Source organism: Nomascus leucogenys, chromosome 1a (genome assembly GCF_006542625.1).
Source record: "Nomascus leucogenys isolate Asia chromosome 1a, Asia_NLE_v1, whole genome shotgun sequence".
NCBI classification, from domain to species: Eukaryota; Metazoa; Chordata; class Mammalia; order Primates; family Hylobatidae; genus Nomascus; species Nomascus leucogenys.
In genome coordinates this window covers 24464219-24485230 of record NC_044381.1, presented here as the reverse complement: position 1 = coordinate 24485230, position 21012 = coordinate 24464219, and the positions used below count along the sequence as shown (strand labels likewise).

Here is a 21012-nt window from a genome sequence, read left to right as displayed (position 1 = left end):
GATGAGGACCCTGAGTCTCAGGGAGGAGAAAATCCCTTGCATAAGCATCACACAATCAGTTTGTGATACCCAAGGATTCACAAACCCTGACCTTCTTTTCTCTAGATTTGTGTACTTCCCACCGTATCACTTTACCACATATAAACAAACGTAGAACAAAGAGTCTAAAACCTATGGCAGCAAAACGGTCAACAGCAGGCAGCCCTGGGATCAAAGAGGGTCTCTGGAGGGTAAACAGGATGAAGCAGAGGCTTTGCAAGCAAATGGCGATCCCTTCCTTGTTTCTGGTTCTCAGACTTCATCCTGTTTCCATGATCAGTATTACTTATTGGCTCTCAACCACCCGGCTCTGCTCCTGGGATTCCACAGTTGGGCAGAGAGATTTTTCATAAATGAGAGAAGGTAGTAGTCGGTTTCGTTTGCATTAAGAGAAGGAACACATTTCTTTGCCCAAAGTAAAATACCCTCCCACGACTCCCCACTGCTCCCCATATCCCTGCTGGCTTATGCTTATCACGCATCCCAGTGGTGCCTGGAGAAATTCCACGCTTTCCTTCTCCTGCAGAGGTTCCTTCCTGGCATTCAGAGCCATAAAAGCAGTGGACGGAAACAGGTGACCAGCCCTCAACTGCTCCCAGAGTCTGGCTGCCTAAACTTTTCCCAGAGCGTGGTCCAGCAGTGCTGGTCCAGGGTGGGCTTGGGAGAGCAGAGCTGTGGGCAAGAGAGGTGTGAGTCCATGTGGTTCCCCTGGTTCTGGCTAAAGGCCGGGGCTGGGGCAGAATCACAGAACCAGGGTCAGGTCCTCAGTGTCAAGGGCAAATATCTTTTGCTTTAAACCACAAGTGCGCCTCTGGTACTGTGCTCAGAATCCCTTGTAGAGAGTGGCATCCGTTTGCTGCATGAGATGGGAGAAAAATTAGCAGCCCTGGCTTGAGTCGTCATTGCCCCTTGGCTGCCTGCCGTGTCCTGTTTCTCATCAGGCCAGTGTCCCCAGTGCCTGTCCTGATCCAGAATTACCACTTAACCCTAGTGGAGCAGGACTCTCAGACTGACCATCTGGACTTTCCTCGAGTTCTCTTTTCCTGCCAGAGTGTGTCAGAGTGAATTGGATTAGAGGTCTGTTTGCTGCACAGCCTGGCTTCACATGAGGCTTTGTGCTTTTGAAGAAACTTGAGACAGGACTGTTCACGAGTTCCCAGAGTGGGTGGCAATTCACAGTGATGCTGATACCCACGATGGTGGGGTGGTTCTTTGCAGGGATCTCTAAACCTTTTAGAACCTTCCGCCAGTTTCCCTGCAGTCAATAGGTAGCTGATTCCATCAGATCAAACCGTTTTCCTGTTGGAAAGTGGTAGGTCCTTTTGTTAAGTATTCTTAGAACTCACCAATGATTTCATCGAAAAAGCATCTCTGATGGTTTTTCTTTCTCCTCTGGAATTGTGAACATTGTCTTGGAGAAGTGAAGGTTTGCCATGTAACACCTGCCTTTGAGCAGGGAAGAGCATGGTGGGTAAATCTATGAGAGAGACCTGTTCTGTTCCCTGGACTCAGCTCCCATAGAGTCCACCACTGACCTTAGACCCTCAGGCTCCACCGGATGGATAGGAATTAAGTAACAGAAGGGTAGGAATCCCATACATAATCGGTATGGAATTTGGGATTGCGTAAGTGCAGAGTTACATTCTGTTCCAAGCCCCAGCATTCACTTCAAACATTAATAAGAGATGAGATATGGTGCTTTTTGCCTATGGAAGACTAGATAGAACAAACCCAAAATATTATTTTTAAAACTTTACTCAAAATTTTAAAATACTAAAAGAAAAAATGGGACTAATTTAATGAACCCGTGTATGTGTGTGTGTGTGTGTGTGTGTGCACGTGCGTGCGCACCTTGTAGGTAAGTGAGGAGATTACTAGATTGACTCTCCTGTACATTTAAGTTAAATGGAACAAAAAAAAAAGTGACTGTTGCTTAGAATAATGGATAAGCCGGCCTCCTATTTTTTGTTCTCTACTTGACTGATCAGTCCTTGGGAAATTCTTCAATGGGATTTTCCTGTGACATATTCTGTCTGTGACATAGTTCATGAACTCCTACGACATTTGATTCCCAAGGGGGAATCTGGTTGCTCACAGCGTGTTTCACAACTTTTCTGGGAATAGGCAGCTCTTGGAAGGAAAATGTCTATGTATAGCAGTGAGCCAATAACTTATCTTCAGTGAAAACGGAAGGTGATATTGTCATACAGCTGTGTAGAGTGAGAGTACTCCTAAACAGATAATAAATTACAGCCAGAAAGCAAAACCTCCTCAAAAGATGGCCAAGTTTTGGTACACATTTGTTCACTGTGGCTGATTAAAGACCTCACTTTTTAGTTTGTGGATGGAAAATGGAGATCAGAGATGCTGTGAAACCTAACAAGTAGATGAGCCCTGGCCGTTTAAAAGTCTAAATGTATTTAAAGCTCGAATTTGTGACTTTTTAATTTATGTATGATACTGTCAATCCTTGCTTTTCCAATTACATTACTAATACATGCTCAGTAATATGCATCTTTGTTTGTTTTTGTTTTGTTTTGTTTTTGTTTCTTGTTTGTGTTTTGAGACAGGATCTCACTCTGTTGCCCAGACTGGAGTGCAGTGATGTGATCACAGCTCACTGCAGCCTCGAACTCCCAGGCTCATGTGATCCTCCTGCCTCAGCCTTCCAAGTAGCTGGGACTATAGGTTCATGCCACCATGCCCGGTTCATTTTTTGAAATTATTTTTTGTAGAGATGGGGTCCCACTATGTTGCCCAGCCTGGTCTCAAACTCCTGGGCTCAAGCTATCTTCCCACCTCAGCCTCCCCAAGTGCTGGGATTACAGACATGAGCCACTGTACCCTGCCAATAATCCACATCTCTATGAAATAAAAACTATGGATTCCACTTCAGCTTTTCATCACCCCTTTAGCACTGAGTTTCCCCCATTCCTATTCTCCAGGGTTAACCACTGTCTTTATCTAATTTCTGCTGCTAAAAGAGGATACCTGAGTCTGAGTAATTTATAAAGAATGGAGATTTGGTTCTTACATTTCTGGAGGCTGTCTCATCCCATAGAAGAAGGTCAGAGGGCAAAAGAGCATACAACCTGTGAGAGACAAGAGAGGGCCAGTCTTACTTTGATAATGAATCCATTCCTGGGTTGACCATTCGTGAGGTCAGAGCCCTCATGACCTTATCGCCTCTTCAAGGTCCCACCCCTCAACACTGTTGTATTTGGGATTAAGTTTCCAACACATGAATTTTGGGAGACACATTAAAACCGCAGCAGCCACAGATTAGCGAGATATATATATATATATATTTATATATATATATATAGAGAGAGAGAGAGAGAGAGAACTATAGAGAGAGGGCAACCTATATATATACAGAATAAAGTATATATGTAGTGTAAGATATATATATATAGTGTAAGATATATATATAGTGTAAGATGTGTATATATATATATATATATATATATATATATATATGTCATTTTGTGTGTGTGTGTTTGTATATGTAGTTCTACTTCCAAGAATTTATACTACAGCCATGGAGGCACATGTAGAAAATGATCTATATTCAAGGATCTCCAATGCCACAATGTTTGCAACAACAAAAGACTAGAAATAACCTAAATTAATAGGGAACTGGTCTTTTTATAAAATGGAATATATATTTTATATATATATATTCCATGTATGTATACAGACACACACACACACACAAATGCTATCCTTATTTTATTATTTAATTTAATTTAATTTTTGTTTTTGAGATGGAGTCTTGCCTGTCACCCAGGCTGGAGTGCAGTAGCACAATCTTGGCTCACTGCAACCTCTACCTCTCAGGTTCAAGTGATTCTCCTGCCTCTGCCTCCTAAGTAGCTGGGACTACAGGAGCCCACCACCACGCCCGGCTAATTTTTTGTATTTTTAGTAGAGACAGGATTTCGCAACGTTGGCCAGGCTGGTCTCGAGCTCCTGGCCTCAAGTGATCTGCCCACCTCGGCCTCCCAAAGTGCTGGGATTACAGGTATCAGCCACTGCGCCCAGCCTTCTTGACTTTTAGAGAGTGAATTTATCTCCTCCAGGTGCCTAATCACCCATCAGGAGTGCCATATTTCCTTTTAGTGCTTTCCCACCTGTCTCTTTGTATTTTTAAATGCTTACTTCCTTTTTTCAGAAGTTAATATATGCACATATTCTAACATTGGAAAGGTGTAGAAAAGAACACAGTGAATAGAAGCTTACCTACACCTGATGTCCAGTGACCCCTTTCCCCATTCCAGAGAAAATTTTTGTGGTCAGTTTCTTATGTGTCCTGCCAGGGATAGCTTATGAATATGCAAATATATATACACACATACCTACATATATACAAATAAAAATATATACATATAAGATTATTCATATTCATGTTTGTTAACATCAAAGGTAACATGCTCTTCATAAAATGTTCCATAGCATTTATTAGTAGATTTTGAAGATTGCTACATATAAATTATTATAGAGCTGGGAGTTCTTCTATTCTTTTAAACTTGTATAATATTCCATTTAATGAAAATATCAGGCCAGGCACAGTGGCTCACACCTGTAATCCCAGCACTTTGGGAGGCCGAAGTGGGCAAATCATGAGGTCAAGAGATCGAGACCATCCTGGCCAACATGGTGAAAATCCGTCTCTACTAAAAATACAAAAATTAGCTGGGCATGGTGGTGTGCGCCTGAAGTCCCAGCTACTTGGGAGGCTGAAGCAGGAGATTTGCTTGAACCTGGGAGGCAGAGGTTGCAGTGAGTCAAGATCACGCCACTGCACTCCAGCCTGGTGACAGAGCGAGACTCTGTCCCCCCCCCCCAAAAAAAAGAAAATAACAGTTCCTTATTAATTTAGGTTATTTCTAGTCTTTTATTATTGTAAACATTGTGGCATTGGAGATCCTTGTGTATAGATCATTTTCTACATGTACCTCTATGGCTGTAGTATAAATTCTTGGAAGTATAACTACTGGGTCAAAAGCATTGTGTACTTTAAAGTTGGGTCTATATTGCCAAATTGCCATCCAACTTTATGGAGTTGGATGAGGGTACCTCTCTTACATGCTGATAACTAATTTAGAGGTGGAAAACTTGTAATTTTTATTTTGTGTTTCTTTTTTATAAATGGGATTGAGAGTCATTTTGTATGTTTAAGAATATATTTCTTTTTGTGAACCAGCAATCCATATCGTCTAGTTTTATGTTTGGGTTGTTGACCTTTTTTATTGATTGCAAGGGTCCTTTATATTTTAACACCATCAAGCCATTATAATAACGTGAGTTGTGAATATTTTCCCAGTTTATTTCTATTTGAGCCACCATGGGTTGAATCATTTTACTGTATGACAAGCCCTGTGGTGAGCATGTCATGTTTTACAACTGCTCCCTAAGTCAGCAGTGGTATTATGCCATTTTACAGAGAAGGGCCCCAGGTCTGTCGGATGCCAAAGTTGATTCTTAACTTGAACTCTACACCCCTTTTGCACATACCTATTTATATAGCATAATTTCAGGTTGTCATGCAACTATGATAAATATCCTTTCCACAGGCTGCATAGCATTCTAGTTATACAAATTAAAATTTTCAGATGCTGATACTTAGATTACACATTTTCATCACCTGTAGGTTTTCACTGTTATAAATAAGATTGTGATACATTTCTTCTAAAACTCTGTCCTCCCCAATGCAACAAGATGATGCCATTACTCCTGCAGGAGATAAGACATCATGCCTGAGGCAGACAGCAGAGTCATCTTTTGAGTCTAAGATCCTTGGCGGGGGAACTCAACAGACTCAGGGTAGAAATGGGGTGCATGTCAGGGGATGGGGACATTTTATTGGCCTGCTAGACTTCTCAGTGCCTTTTCCTTAAATGTCACCAGTAGCTTCATCTGGTTCTGGAATAAAATACAACACACATTAGGGCTTCAGACCCTCTTCTCTCTGAAAGCCTGCCCTTTTTTTTTGAGACAGTCTTGCTCTGTTGCTCAGGCTGGAGTGCAGTGGTGTGATCTCGGCTTACTGCAACCTCCGCCTCCTGGATTCAAGCGATTCTCCTGCCTCAGCCTACCAAGTAGCTGGGATTACAGGCATGCGCCACTACACCTGGCTAATTTTTATATTTTTTAGTAGAGACGAGGTTTCACCATGTTGGCCAGGCTGGTCTTGAACTCCTAACCTCAGGTGATTTGCCTGGCCCGGCCTCCCAAAGTGCTGGGATTACAGGCATAAGCCACTACACCCGGGCCAAAAGCCTGCTTTTTGAGCAGCAATATTGGAGACAGTTGGAGGAAACACTGGAAGACTGCAGGATGCAGTGGGGAGGGCGAAGACCGGGAGTTGTCAACTATTTATTTATTTTTTATAAAATAGTATTTCAAATAATATTTCTAACAGGAATAAATGAGATCATGGTGCATGACATAGCTGAGGGGTCCATATATTTGTATGTTCTTGTGGATTCTTCTCAACCCTCTGCTCTGTAGCTTTCTGTGTCCTGAGCACTGGAGAAGGATTATCAGGTCTGGGTGTTCTTTAAGCTTTTCTAAAGAGAGTTGCTGTTTCTGTTTGCCTTTTCTCACCATTTTCCCCTTAATAAATCAAGGGCTAAGTGTGTCTTAGTTTCCCACACTTTACTCTAATCAGGGATTCCTTTGGGTAAACAAACTCCTGTCTTAAATTGTAAGTATTCCCATCTGATTCACATGTAAGTGCAAATTGTTTTAAAGACCTGGCTCCGTGCTGAGATGTAGGGTCTTTTGGTGACGGGGCTTGGAGGAGGAATCTACCTGAAGGGTAAGGAGGGAGAGGACAAGACTGGGCATGTGAGGAGGAAGGGCAGTTGTGAGGCCCAGGCTTCCTTCTCTGTGTGCCTTGAATTGGGCCTTGGAGGAGCTTGAAAAGCTGCCCCAGCTTCCCTAAGCGCCAGGAAGCAGGGAGGGGAACCTTCCCAGTGCCACCCTTTCCCCTGCACCCGCTACTTTGCAATTCCAGGCAATGGGCTGGCTCTTCACTGTGTTTGAAGCCAGCCTCTCTACCCTGCGGGCCTCATTCCTTCCTGACCCCTTCAAACCTGTTTTTGGAACTTTCTGTCACACTAAGGTACTAGTGACTGGTGACTGTCACAAATGGGATAGTTACATTTAGCAGAATAAAATCCTTCCGTTAAAGAGAGAAAGTTCTGACAAGGGGATTGTCTACAAGCCGCGCCTCCTTCTGGGAACTCTTAAAATCCCTCTTGGCAAAAGTATCACCTGGTTTCCAAGGCAGCTGCTGCTCCTATCCTCTCGCAGGCTTTCTTGAGACTCTGCCCACTCAAAACGAGTTCACCTTTGCCCAAAGTTCATGCTAAAACCACAGAACTTACAGAGATTAGGAGAAGTGAATTGTGAGGGTTTATGTACCTGGGATCTCATTTACCGACCAGAAAACTAAGACCTAGAAGGGAAATGAGGCCTTCCCAAAGCTCCTAGCAGCTGGCCTACACTTTCAAAGTCGTCTCTTGCTGCCTTACATTACAGACACTTCTTAAGGTTTTTTCTTTTTTGATCATGGCTCACTGCAGCCTTGACCTCCCAGGCTCAAGTTCCTCCTGCCTCAGCCTCCCAAGTAGCTGGACTACAGGTACATGCCACCAAGCCTGGCTAATTTTCAAATTTTGTAGAGACAAGGTCTCACTACGTTGCCCGGCTGGTCTCAAACTCCTGGACTCAAGTGATTGATTCTCCCGCTTCAGCCTCCCAAGGTGCTGGGATTTCACAGGTGTGAGCCACTGGTCCTGGCCTTAAGAATTTTTTCTTTTATTTGCATTAGCCCAAACGCTTCTTGGATCTGCTCCTTCCTGAGCTGCCTGGTGCAGCGTCCATGAGCCCTGCTGCGTTTTGGGGATTCATGGCTTCTAGCCAGAGCTCTGTTCCTAACCAGCGGGGTGACCCTAGGGGGTAGGTGGCCGCCATTGGCTGGGGTTTGCCCCTCTGCAGAGTGCATGATAATCCCCACTTCTTCACTTCTATTTAATCGAGGATTAAATAGAAGGTATGGAAGGGTATGTGGCACAGACAAGGCACACAGCAGGCGCACCATAGGTATTGGCTGCATGATGATTGTAATGGTATCGATTATCTTTAAACCACAGTGGCTAGACTCTCATAAATTGAAGTTTACTTCCCAGTCAACCAGGACCAAGTTTCAAAATGGCTTCTTTCCCCCCAGGGCATGGCACCCTCAGAAACTAACGAGATCAGGTTACGGCAAAACAGTGCAAATTTATTTTCAGAAAACCCACCCCAAGCTCAGAGTCTACACTTAGAGGTTGTAGAGGTGTGAGCTGCAGCTAGATGTTACCTGCTGGATTCCACTCTGCTCATTTCTCTCCAGAGACTCCACCGTCATCAAGTGTGGGATGGCTCCGTTTATGCTTTTGCAGCCTGAGGCCAGCTTGCTGGTTGTTCATGTCTCCCTCTGCCTCTGAGTAGAATCCACTTTTCTGGAGTACCTAACTTTGACTTTGCCATAGAGTATTTTTCTAACCTCAACCCTATTTTTGCAGCTTGGGTTGAGGGGAGACTCAGGGAAGTGTGTGAATGTGTGTGTTTTTGTGTGCATGAACAAATACAAATGCATGGATGTGTATGTGTGAGTATATAGATTAGTTTGCTAGGGTTGCCATGACAAGGTATCACAAATTGGTGGGGGGAAGCTTAAACAACAGAAATGTATAGTCTCACAGTTGGGAGGCTAGAAGCACAAAATCCTCAGCAGAGTTGGTTCCTTTGGAGGGCTGTGAGGGAAGGATCTGTTCCAGGCCCCTCTCCTTGGCTTATAAATAGTCATGTTCCCTCTATGCACATCTCTGTGTCTACATTTCCTCTTATTCTAAAGACCCTAGTCATACTGGATTAGGGCCCACCCTGGTGACTTCACTTAAACATGATTACCTCTGTAAAGACTGATCTCCAAATAAGGTCACATTCTGAGGTCCTTGGTGTTAGGAGTTCAACGTAAGAACTTGTGGAGATGACTCAAGTCAACACACAACAGTGTGCCTGTGTGTGGGTGGAACATATGTATGTTTGTGTGTGTAGTGGACTCTGGCGTCGCCAGGTCATTTGCAAACCTTGGAAAATAGTACTTTAAGAGCACATACAGTTGTCTCTTGTGAATAGGACAGATTTAAAACCTTTTTCTTAAACAAATCTTCCCACGGGTTTGGAGGGGCAGGTGTGGTAATGGAGTGGGTCCCGGGTACCCCTCTTGCATCACTGGTCGAGGGCACCTCATAATGGAAAGTCCTTCCCTGGTTCTTCATTCTCAAACAGAGCAATGCCATTGGCATGTGATTTCCACCTCATTTTACTTTAGATGACTAAGTAGCATCTTGAAGTGCCTTTGGCTACACAACAGAACATTCCAATTATTCCACAGGGCAGCATAAATTCGGAGTCCCCTTGGAACTCCCTGGTGACTTGATACCACCAAGTCAGTCACTGAGGAACTCCCCAATATTTCTAAATAAATTTGGAAAATGTTTTTAGCATATGGAAAATGTTGTTTAGATGCTGTAAATAGTTGTAAAGTCTACTTTTAGCCTCCTTTTCAAAAGAGCCTTCCTGGGCTCCATCTACTCTGATTATCCCTTCCTTGACTCGTGTGCTTGGGAGGGTCCCAGGAGGACTGCTTTGCTGGCTGGTGTGCAGACCACAGGTGAACCCTGTTCTATCTTTCAGCTGCTCACCAGGACAAACTGCTCTAAAACTGACCCCAAATGAGCTGGCCCCATAGAACCATGCGTGGCATTTGTCATCTTTCCCCCAGTTTACTGTAAATCTCAGTTCTCTTTGACCTCTAAAATCTTACTGAAAAAGTGAGTACTTCATGGTACTGAACTGACCTGGAATTCTGACTGACTTTCTAGTTCTGCCTGTAAGTTATGCCCCAAATTTTCCAGGTCAACGTAGAGTTCCAGGGAACGAGGTGGACGGAATCTGGAGGCAGAGTTGAGCCAGCGGGTGTTATCAGGCAGGGGGCACTGATAAACACGCCAACTCCCCGTTAGACTTAGTGTAGTGCTGGGGGCCCTATTCCGAGGTGACACTGATGTCTCAAGGCAAATGCACATCTGTTTTCTTGATGGCAGAGGACTGTTGTTAGCCATGGGATGGTGCAGCCACTTCCTCCAGATATTCCTTGAAATTAGAGCACTCATCTCAGACTTCAGATGCGTCTGTCCACTTTGGCATGGACTATAATGTAGCCACTTAAAATACATCTTACAAGGGCCATTAAATAACATAAAAAGTGCTTGTGAAATGATATGAGTGAAAAAAAAAGTTGGCACAGAATTGCATTTGCTGTCTGGTCTCAATGATATTAAATATGTATTTCTGAGAAGATGACAATGGAATGAAATAAAATATTAACTTTTTTTCTGATTGGAGGGGTAATGAATATTTTTTATTTTCTAAATGTTCTGTGGTGAGCATTTGTTATCACACACACACATGCACACACGCACATACCACATGCATGTACACATGCACAAGCACACACCACAAGCTGTCCTGAAAAGTCTAACTGGAGATTTCTCCAGGGTCTTTCAGATTTTTTGCTGCCTCAATACCCCTGGGATATCAATTCCCTGCTTGTCCCAGGGCCCACCTCTGAATTGCCAAGAAGACAGCAGTAGCTGATTCACATCAATGCCACCAGCTCCCGCCTCCCTGCTCAGCTCTGAGTGTGACAGGAGCAGGCCGGGCCTGCTCTGGCTGTGGGAATGCCGCTGCCCTCCAGCTCCGGCCAGCGAGGGAGGGGCCAGGCCTCTCCGAAGGAGGTTAAAGTCCTTCTTTGTGTGAATGGCCTTTTAGGGAGCAGAGGGAGGGCCCATGGTGACATCACAGTCTTCCGTCAGGAGGCTCAGAAGGAATTTGTCCAGCTTGAGCCAGGGTGCACACAGGAATCTGTCTGGAAAAAGGCAGTTCTCACTGAGGAGGTTTGAGGCGCGCGCTCTGGGCAGGGTAAGCCGAGTCTGCTGACTTATCTTCTTGTCCTTTTCTTTCTAATTTGAAAGGACAGGGGGTCTTTTTTGAGGCCAGTGTCTTTATGGAGGAGGTTTTCTGAGTCTATCATGTGCTGTAGAGTCCTTTCTTGCTGGAGAGTGGGCAGCCGAGCTTGGACTGGTGTCTTGCCTCTCTCTTTCTCTCTTTTTTTTTTTTTTTTTTGCAAATCTTGTAAAACTCTTAGCTTTTGTGCTAAGAGGCAAAGAGGACGCTCAGTCCTGCACATACAGTGCAAAGCTGTATGAGTCGTCTGTGGCAGATCACGCTTTGAAGATGGTGCGAGTGTGTCTGTGAGAATCCGTGTGCCCTTTTCCAGAACAGAACAAAGTGACTCGGTGATTCTGGTGCCTCGTTTCTTAGCCATCCTCTAATATTTGTTCAAGAGACTCAGTCCTGTGGCCTACAGCTAGCTTTCTGTTTCCATGCTGTGGAACTCACCACATTCACAGGGTGGCTTGGGGGAATGTGTGGTGCCTGTCTCTTGGAGGTCCCATGGGTATGGAAGGAGACCTTCACCAGCTTCGTTCATAGGCACAGAATCATCTGTAGACAGAGGGTTAACCACAAATGTGTCTGGCACTGTTTTCTCTTTTCTTGGGGCTCTGCCCCAATATAGTGGATTCTGCTGGGTCCACAGTGGTGCTTGGCATTTGATCCCTGCCATGACCTGCTCACCAGGCGTGAACCCAAGATCCGGAACTATATTTAAACCAAGAGGGACACAGCAAATTTATAAAGAACTGAAAAACTAGGCTTGCTTTTGTCTTTAGCAGAATCGATTACCCTAGAAATCTCAGCTTGCAGGAGCCAGAGTTCCCTCTGTGGCCTTGAGCTTGGTTTATTCTGGGGTGGGGACTACCTTGCAAAATAATCTCCAGTGAAAGGGGCCTTTGGTGAGAAGAGCGTCCGAGGGCTCCTTGATAGGGCCCTCAGTATCCCCCATTGAGGAAAACATGAAACTCACATCTCTCCTCACTCACGGGAAACCCGGAAGCCTCCCAGTCATTCCTATAAGAAGTGGGTCTCCAAGTAACGGAAAGAAACAACCCTTTCATCAGCTGCTGCAGAAAAGGCAACAGCAGCTTCCTCCCTTTCCTCCCCTCCCCACTGCTGACCCCCACCACACACACCATGTTCAGTTTCTTTCACAGAAAGCCCAAGCTGTAAATGTATTCATCAAATAACACCTTAACATTTTCCAGATGTGATTGGAGCCACTGACTTTTCAGCAGGGCTAAGAGGAGGTTATTAATAGGCTAAAGTATGGTGCTGGGGGAGACTCCGTTCTATGAGAAATTGACCAGTCTCCTTCACTAGGAATGTGGGTCAAGACACAGGGAAGCCTTGTTTCCAGTGAAAGGGTGGGGAGTTCCAGAAGTATTCTCATCCTGTCTTCAGACCTGTACCTGAGGCATAAGACAGAGAGAATAGCAGAACAATGATTGTTCTTTTGACCAATGCCGTAGAAGCTCTCAGAAAAAAAGGCTGGACCTGCAGGAGCAGGAACAGGACTCCTGGCCTCCAAAGGGTTGAGTTTTTCTTTTTAGAACTGCCCTAGTCACATTGAGCTGTAATGGCTTCATGGCAGGAGATCCATGGAGGCAAACCAAGAAGTGTTTTTAGTATCTGCCCCTTTTAAGGCTCACAGCATTGACCTGAGCCTGCCTGGTCCAAATTTAGCCTGCGTTTGCCCTGGGAGTGCTTGAGGTCTGGAGTCTGGCCGGCTGTCTTCCATCAGCCAGGAAGGGAGGCTCTAGCCTCCTTAGGGAGTGGCTTAGTTCCCAGTTTCCCACAATCAACACGGGCCCCTAGTTCTGCAGGCCGGAGGAAGCTCTGCTGGGGGGATGGAAGAGGAAAGCCTGCTCAGGACTGGAATGTGGCCCAGGTTATCACCCGGGGCCTCTCCTCTCCTCCACTTCCCGCTTGTAGGCTCGGCTTAGAGGCCCAAGTCTAACCCTTGCAGCAAGCAGTTCCCAGACTTGCCTGCTGTCAGTGCCTTCAGGGGAGGGTGGAATGGCCCACTTGGAGTCCCAGCTCCTTCTACTTCCTGCCGTCTTCAGCAGGGAGGGCCAGAGGAGGTGCAGCCAGTCTGCTTAGGAACTTTGGTGCACCGCGCTTTCTTCAATTCTTTTTCCCCTGCACAATTTGCGCCATTGAAGAGGGCTGGAAGTTTATTTCCAGCTATTGCTGCAGCACTTCCTTCCCCTAGTGCTATTTGTTCTTCTTATGGGAACTGGTACTCACTCCCTCCAAGTCTGTGGGCGTCTTGCTGGAGATGGGGGATCACCTTGGAGCTCTGAGGACCTCGCATGGCCCAAGCTGAGAGCATATAGCTCTGCAGGGTCCCAGGACATGCTTATGGATCCAAGGTAGTGTTGACCTCTTCAACTTCTGTTCCCCTTCCTTATGCCTCGGGTTCCCTCGGTTTGGGGAGTTAGCCTCCCCCAGACCTCCTGTCTGCAGCTTTGCCTCGTTTGTCCAAAGCTGATGAGGTTCAGCTGATGTGGGCATCTTTTAGGTCTCTGGGCATCATCCACCAGCCAGGTGCACTTCCTCCCCCCGCCCACCCCCACCCCTTCTGCATTTGCCTTCGTGCTGGAGACATCCTGACTTAACCAGTAAGTTAAAAGTTTAGGAAGAACCTCTCTAAAGACAGCCACGCATAGCTCGTGGAACCAGTTCTTCATCATGATTGTCGTTGCGTCCTGTGTACTGAAAACGTGACTTACAAAAGGCAGGATGAGAAGGGAAAACGGAGATACTCTCTGATTTCACAGCTATGAGGAAGTTTTGTTTTATAGCCATGCCTCTGTTCTTAGGCCAAGAGTGAGTTTATATTTTTGGTGGAACTTATAAATAACTGGATTAAAGGATCGAGTCACCTATTATCTGGAGAAAAGCATTTCTAATTTAAATGTCATGGCTTTAGTAGGAAGTAATCTGGGTTATTCAGAGCAGAGAAACCTGGTTGTACAGCCTGATGTTGGAGTAATTTGGGTCACACTGTGCATTTAGGCTAGGAGCCTGGGAGGTCGAGATGAGTTAGGGACACTGTCGAGCTTTAACAGCCTGAGGATGGTGGGGCAGAGGGGAGGCTGTGAACACAGTGAACGTTGTCCTTGTGGTGAAGGACACCTTTCTGCTCCCCGCCTGGGCTCAGGCAGGCCTGCTAAGGAAAATGCACTTCCTTAAAGTTATTTCTGTTCATGACATGCCTAGCTGTAGGCCTAGGTACCCTGGGCAGAAAGAACACATGGGTGTCTATGCCCAGTGGGGCAGGGATCAGGGCCCTGCTGTTGTGTTTTCTGTGCAAATGTAAACAGGCTTCTAGAATCTCACTTGCAGTGTTGGTGAGGAGTTGCAGCCTTTTCCCACAGTGTCCATCACAATGACAGAGGGTGAAACCCCTAGACTGTGCAAGAAGTCACATTTCTAGCTGACACGTAGAGCAACAGATATGTCTCCAGAGAGTGAACTCTCTAGGGAGTTCATCTATTTCTGACCAAGACTGAATAAAGAAGGTAAAGGGATCATCAACTTTTAAAGCTAAATTGTGAGTCTCACATCATCTGTAGAGATTCAAGCAAGCAAAAGATCAACCAAAAAGCCAAGCTAACTCTCTTTGATCCACCCACTCTTCTTACCATTTCCCATGTCATTTTAAAAGCCTCCTATTACTGAGAATACATTTTGATATATCAGGATAGAATGAGAAGAACCCACCTTCAAATCCTGGCTAGGGTACTTACTAGCCAGGTGATCTTGGGAAACGTCCCTCTATTTCTCTATACCTCTTATTCTGAAGTTTTAAGACTGAAATAAAATTCATGGCTTTCACACTTAACAGAGGGCCATGTTTCAAGCATCAGCTGACATACGTATGTGCGTGTACTGTGAAATGATAAGCTATTAGACACGTGTCAACCAGAAAATGGGGATGCCACACTTGCAGCATGCCCACAGGACAGGCTTGTCAGGGCTGTCTCATTCACTCGTACATTTACTTGGCTAGTTTAGTGGTGGAGATGGACCAGGTTCTGTTTTATCCAATGTGTGACCCCTCCTCTGCTTCCCATGTGACTGGAGCCCCAGGTCTGGGTGGTTCTTGACTGCTCATTCTACTTACTGCATTTCAGGACTTAACTTTTAATTTGTGAAATTACTCTCTCTGTTGCAGCACAACTGTATCTTCCTAGTCGTGTTCAGCTTCAACTCAAATTCACATGTAAGGGATCTGGGGTTGGGGAAAGATTAGGGAGATTAGAGCTGCCATAGGTTCTGACTTTGAGTCTTTCCTGGGCCTTTTTTCTTTAATCTTTTCTTCTTGATTTCTTTTCTTCTAAAAATCTCCTGCTCTTTTCCCAAAAGAAAATCAGTCTGCTACCAGAAAGAATATAATATCTGTCATTTAAACCTCAGTGTAAAATGGCTTAATAATAGTGAACATTTGCATTAACCGTTTTACAGTTTACATAGTACTTTTAAGTACATTTTCTAACTTAATTCTCAAAACAGATTTGGGAGATATTATTAGTCCTGCTTACGAAGGAGTTTTATTCTCAGCAGAATTCCATAATTACAGTACAAAAAGTCTGGTAGGACTTTTATAGGTAGAGCCAAGAAATGACCCCAGACTCTGGTCTTTGGACGCCAAACTCTGAATTACCACATTTTCTGCATTATTTAGGTGGAGACATAGGCACCTGTGTTGTAAATTAAGCCACGCTAATTTGCTTTGCAAAACTATTAAACATTTTTTGGTAAATAAAGGTGACTTTAGTTGCAGCCTGGCTACCAGGTTATATTAAACACAGGTTTCTGGGACCAAATTCTGGCACTCATACATACTTGTGTTAAATAAACATTTACAAAAAATGCTATGAGGAAATCTCAGCTCCCTAAATTTCTAGATGCTCCAACCCCACCTTGCCTGAAGACAGATGTGGCAACTTTATGAAGACAGGATTCTATTACCATTTTAGTGGGTGGTAAGCAACCGAAGTCCCCTGAGCCAAAGGCTAGAAACAAGATTGTTTAGTTCTGAAACCTCAAACACCATCCCTAAGGGTGGCATATCCCCTTTATGAAAGGGTGAGGAAGATCTCTAATCCACAAATTTGAACACTACCAATTTCACAGATTTCTAACATTCATTATGCTAATTGACAGGCCACTGATTTCACTAATGAAAACCTATTTCTCACCTTAATTATGCCAATTAGCAAAGCTTCAGGGGTTCTTGGGAGTTAAAGGGAGCTAAGTACTGGAGGAAGCCACCTGTGGGGCGTGGGATCTCTCATTAGATCCTAGATGACCATCCCTCGAGTTTATATTCCCAGTTAGGATGGTTGTCAGACCCTGGAATGTAATTTAAACTAATGTCAGAAGCACACAGCTGTATTAAATTGCCCCTGATCAAGTATTTGAAAGTAAATGGTAGACATCCTAACCAGCTGTTAACTATTCTAGGAATTTAGTGGAAAGGGCAGATTTCTGTGTCGTGGTGTTAGGGCTCTACCTGGAGGGTGAGCTGGGCTGATCTAAAAAGCTCCCACAGCCCCTTTGCACCCTAGTTTTTCTCTGACCTTAGAAAACCCAGTTTGATGATTCTTTCATATCTTCCTGTTTTTGCAATGGGGCATAGTTCATTTCAAAAAGGGCTTTCCTGTTGATTGAATGAATGTGCATCTTATCTGAATCTGGAATCACGTTCACCTAATCTGAAGCATGGAGAAAATTCTGGACCTTCTTATCTTCAAAGAGAGCAATAAGCATTTGTTGGTTTAAACAAGACATCATCTGACGATACCAAGCCCAGATTCCTGCCCAATCTGGATAGGTTAGATTTCCAGCCCATTTCCATTTACCTGGTGTAGCTGCCGGTGGCTTTGATTCCATCAGGCCATCATGCATGAAGGCAAATTCTTACTGCTGACAGTGGAACTCAGGAATTCGCTCTTTTGTTATCATTGTTGTCTAACTTTACAAAACCTCAGGACCTCTGGTACATGATTGTGAATCAGTAATTCAGAGTTGTTTATCTCCTTAAATACTTCCATGCCAATTAGAGGTTAAACCTGCTGCTTCCTGAGTAGATGGAATTGAGTGTCAGGAAGAATTTTCTGAATTTATGGGGAAAGGGGGACTGGATGCCATATAGCTCACGAGAAGGAGGGCCTCTTTCCTATTTACACCCTCCAGTGTCTAGCGGTTTAAAAAAATGTATCAAAAGGAATCATCTCAAATTACACTGTAACCCCCAAACCGTGACTTTTAACAAGTAACTAGTGTGTGTGTGTGTGTGTGTGTGTGTGTGTGTGTGACGGAGTTTCACTCTTATTGACCAGGCTGGAGTGCAGTGGCACGATCTCGGCTCATTGCAACCTCCTCCTCCCAGGTTCAAGCAATTCTCCTGCCTCTGCTTCTCAAGTAGCTGGGATTACAGGGGCACCTGCCACCACGCCTGGCTAATTTTTTGTATTTTTAGTAGAGACGGGGGTTTCACCATGTTGGCCAGGCTGGTCTCGAACTCCTGACCTCACCTCAGGTGATCTGCCTGCCTTAGCTTCCCAAAGTGTTGGGTTTACAGGGGTGAGCCACCACGCAGGCTTCTTTTTTTTCCTTTTTGAGACCGAGCCTCACTTCCTCGCCCAGACTGGAATGCTCTAACCTCCACTCTCCGGGTTCAAGCCATTCTCTTGCCAGATAGCTGGGATTACAGGTGTACACCACCATGCCTGGCCAACTTTTGTATTTTTAGTGGAGATGGGGTTTCACCATGTTGGTCAGGCTGGTCTCAAACTCCTGACCTCAAGTGATCCGCCCATATTTGCCTCCCAAAATGTTGGGATTACAGGCGTGAGCCACCACACCCAGCCTTTTTTGAGACAGAGTCTCACTTCCTTGCCCAGACTGGAATGCAGTGGCACTATCTTGGCTCACTGCAACCTTCACTCTCCAGGTTGAAGTGATTCTCATGCCAAGTAGCTGGGATTACAGGTGTACACCACCATGCCTGGCTAACTTTAGTATTTTTAGTGGAGAGTGGGTTTCACCATGTTGATCAGGCTGGTCTCAAACTCCTGACCTCAAATGATCCGCCCATCTTGGCCTCCCAAAGTGCTGGGATTACAGGCATGAGCTACTGCACCCTGCCAACTAACTAGCATATTTTAAAATCTCAGTTTGACCAATCACAGAAGACATAACTACTTGTAAAATAATTTCTGATTCAAAGATAATGGCAGTTTTGTATTTTTTTTCAGACAGTTGCAAAAGTATATTGTCAAATTGTCATCTTAAGATTTTAAAAATTTGGTACCAAAACAACTATTTCTAGTTCAAAAAGTGTGCCTTGGAAAGAGCTGATACAATTTTTGAATCCTAAAAAGAAAACATGGAGAGGCATCTGCTCATTCATCATCGAGCACTCGAAGTGTGAAACATTCAACAGAAAGGGACAATGCTGATGTGAGGAGCGGAAAAGTGTTCTTGGGAAATGGCTTTGGAGATAAGCCCCATCACTCCTTCCTCTGTGATTAGCAACAAGAGACAAAGAGAAGCAATTTCTTCACTTGCCTGATTCAGACTAAGAAAACTCTAAAATAGACTTAGGGCTTTCTTGGAAGTACAGGGAACTCGATTTTTTTTTTTTTTAAGGGTGTTGTGTTCTGGAGCTTATTGTTGCTGCTAATTTCATTATGACCCTGCAGAATAAGTTCCCCTCATGTTTAATGAACGGATTAATTAAACTATAGAACTAATTATTTGCCTTTTAGTTTCCTTTACTGTTACGTTGCCCTTCTTCCTCTCCTCAAGTATTCTAAAGCATCTTGTGTTTCAGGGGAGCAGTGTTTTCTAACTATATTTCAGTTCTACCAGCTTCCTACTGATTTCCCACTCCCCTCCGCCCACCCCGGCCCCAAAGCCAAAAAGGATAGAAGGAGAGCTCTGTTGTTCCCATACAGAATATCAGCAGTGAGTCATCGGCCAAAAGAAGCCAGGAGTAAGGGTGCCATAGGTAATCTGACTCATCTTAGCAGTACCATGAATCTCTGTTTGTCTTCTTATTCCAATAATAATTTTCCATGGAGTGGGCTAATTTTGGCCTAGGTTTACTTGAAATCGAATGGCAGCCAGTAAGTTTCAGCATTCAAATTTTGTGTAATTCTTAATGATACATGAGTAGAAGTTACTGACAATGCCTCATCCAACAAAAAGTTTAGTTAATAGTTTTAAAAGGGCTGGCCGTGCAGGGTGGCTCATGCCTGTAATCCCAGCACTTTGGGAGGCCAAGGCTGGCTGGACTGCTTGAGTCCAGGAGTTTGAGACCAGCCTGGGCAACACAGCGAGACTCTATCTCTACAAAAAGTTTTAAAAATTAGCCAGGCATAGTGATGCCCACCTGTAGTCCTAAGGGAGACTGAGGCAGGAGGATCCCATGAGCTCAGGAGTTCAAGGTTGCAGTGAGCTATGATCACATCACTGTGCTCCAGCCTGGGCAACAGAGCAAGAGCCTGTCTCTTAAAAAAACAAAAAAAAGGAAAGTGGCAGCAAAAACTACTTTTTAATGATGGTCAAAAATAAAAAATAAAGATATTAGCAATTATAAATATTAATTGTGTTAAGTATCACTCTTTAACAAAGACCAGACCTAGACTGGAAGAAAATCAGAGAACAGAGATGTTGACAAAAGAGGAACACTTATTATTTGTGCCTGTTAATGGAGAAGACATCTACGTTACTTGAATAATTTAAGTCTGAAAGGAAATGTGGAAAGTGAAGAGTGAAGGAAACCCCCCAGTTCATGGATAACTCGGAGAGTTTTTCAACATTCTGACAGCAGTGTAGAGCACTTACGGTGAACTCCCTTGTTTTCTTAGGTCTCAAGAACAAATCCGTAATTATCCACTTTTCTGGGAAGGATTTTGAAATTAATTTCGTGAGAATCATCCTAAGGTGGTATTTTAATATTCTAAGCATTTAAAATTGTTGAAACCTTAGATAAATGAAAAATTACATCCTTTTGCAATTTTGCATTGTCCTATGTCAGTAATACCAGGCACATTATAAACTTGAGACAGGGAAACAAAGCTGACCTAGGTGTTAGTAAGTTCCTTGATGGGAACTCAAATTAAGTTTATACTTTACTGGAATTCTTTAAGATAAGCCAGAGTCCTTTGATATGAAAAGGAAAATCATCTTATAATTTGAAAATTAATGTTTCTAATGCCAAATAACAAAATTACATAGGCTAGATAACTGGTAGAAAAACAGGATGGATAGGTTGGGTGTGGTGGCTCGTGTCTGTAATCCCAGCACTTCGGGAGGCTGAGGCGGGCAGATTGCTTGAGTACAGGAGTTCAAGACCAGCCTGGGAGACATGGAGGAACTCTGTCTCTACAAAAAAAAAAAAAAAAAAAAAATATATATATATATATATATATATATATATAAAATCAGCCAGGGGTGATGGCACACACTGGTAGTCCCGGGAGGTGGAGGTTGCAGTGAGCCGAGATGGCACCACTGCACTCCAGCCTGGGCCACAGAGCAAAACTTCATCTGAAAAAAAAAAAAAAAAAAAAAAACCCAAAACAAAAAACCTCCTTTCTTAAAAAAAATAAGAAAGAAAGAAAAAGAAAAATATGATGGATTTTAAAACATTAAGAAGATAGGGTTTTCTTATTGAATCACAAACTGAAGATATCACATATAAACCAGTTAAGAAACTGGAGGAGAGGTACTATTGGCCATTAGCTTTTCAAAGCAATGCTGACTTCTTAACTAAAGAGTATTATTTTGTTGCAATCCCAGAAAACAGAGCTGTGCAGTCAGTGGCTTTGGTGATCATGTTTATAAGGCACATGGTCAATTACAGCCATGGCAGTG

General features: G+C 44.0%; 1 protein-coding gene across 5 annotated transcripts in view; it reads left to right on the top strand.

Annotated features, from left to right (window-relative positions):
- PALM2AKAP2 (PALM2 and AKAP2 fusion) overlaps window positions 1-21012 on the top strand; it is a 526900-nt gene that overhangs the window by 469029 nt on the left and 36859 nt on the right. The window contains exon 1 of one of the 5 annotated variants that reach the window (XM_030823239.1): window positions 10990-11079. The exons of the other annotated variants lie outside the window; for them this stretch is intronic. The gene's annotated coding sequence lies outside the window, so the exon portion shown is untranslated. Of the gene's footprint in view, window positions 1-10989; window positions 11080-21012 lie in introns of those variants that run through there. 5 annotated transcript variants of the gene reach the window in all.